Below are 1193 nucleotides of genomic sequence, written 5' to 3'. Positions count from 1 at the left end.
TGATCTTGAAATTGTTGGTTCGGATTAGGTTGGGCAGGTTGATTATTTTGGCCATGATATGGTGGTTGGGAGTAAGTGTTTTGTGTGGCTTGGTATGATCTTTGGTTGGAGTTTTGGTATGTGGAATTGTTATGTTGGTTAGGGTTGTAAGGTTTGTGGTTTTGTGGTTGGGTTTGCTGGTTTCCCCACCCAAAGTTTAGGTGGTTTTTCCAGCCTGGGTTGTAAGTGTTGGAATGTGGATCATATGGTTGCCTTTGTTGATTTCCCACATAGTTGGCCTCTTTCCAATCACCTCCTTCAGTGCTTACCTCCTCTTGATCTTGTGTGTGTATTGCAGCCACTTGATTTGTTTCTAATTTCCTGGTGAGCTCTGCTAGTTGCTTGGCAAACACCTTGTTTTGGGCTAGAATTGTATCAACATGGTTCAGCTCCATGACTCCCTTAGTGTTGTGTCTCTCTGAAGCATAGTAGTACTCATTCTCAGCCACTATCTCAATCACTTCAATGGCTTCTTCCACAGTCTTTTTCCTGTTCAATGAACCTCCTGATGAATGGTCTACAGCCTTCCTTGATTCATAAGAAAGTCCATCATAGAAAATATGCAATTGCACCCAGTCATGGAACATGTCTGGTGGGCATTTCCTTGTCAAATCCTTGAACCTCTCCCATGCCTCGTAGAGAGTTTCACCATCTTGTTGTCTAAAAGTCTGAACCTCAGATCGAAGCCTATTGACCTTTTGTGGGGGGTAGAAACGTGCCAGAAACTTGCTTTCCACCTCATCCCAGGTTGTTAGGCTCTCCCTTGGGAATGATTCCAGCCACTTAGCTGCCTTGTCCCTAAGTGAAAATGGGAACAAGAGCAGTTTATAGGCATCTTCCTGGACTCCATTGGACTTCACAGTGTCGCAAATTCTCAGGAATTTTGTGAGATGTTGGTTTGGATCTTCATTAGCACTCCCACCAAATGAACAATGATTCTCCACCAGTGATATTAGCTGTGGTTTGAGTTCAAAATTGTTGGCCTGAATGGGTGGTTTCTGAATGCTGCTACCACAATTCCCAGAGGTTGGATTTATGTATGAACCAAGAACCCTCCTCTCGGGAATGGCATTGTTTCCATCAGCTCTCTCATGGTTGTGAACTTCTCTATCCATGTTGAGATCTAGAGCTTCCTCAAAATTGTCTTCAGATTC

General features: G+C 43.7%; 1 non-coding gene across 1 annotated transcript; it reads left to right on the top strand.

The window, feature by feature from the left end:
- The first annotated feature begins 624 nt into the window (after positions 1-624).
- On the top strand, positions 625-728 carry LOC130953877 (small nucleolar RNA R71). Its single transcript, XR_009076038.1, has one exon. It is a non-coding gene; the product is annotated as a small nucleolar RNA R71 (small nucleolar RNA).
- The last annotated feature ends 465 nt before the right edge of the window (positions 729-1193 follow it).

The sequence above is a fragment of the Arachis stenosperma genome, chromosome 9 (assembly GCF_014773155.1).
Source record: "Arachis stenosperma cultivar V10309 chromosome 9, arast.V10309.gnm1.PFL2, whole genome shotgun sequence".
In the NCBI taxonomy this organism is placed as follows: Eukaryota; Viridiplantae; Streptophyta; class Magnoliopsida; order Fabales; family Fabaceae; genus Arachis; species Arachis stenosperma.
The sequence above is the reverse complement of the archived record's forward strand: the minus strand, read 5'-3'. Positions and strand labels throughout refer to the sequence as shown.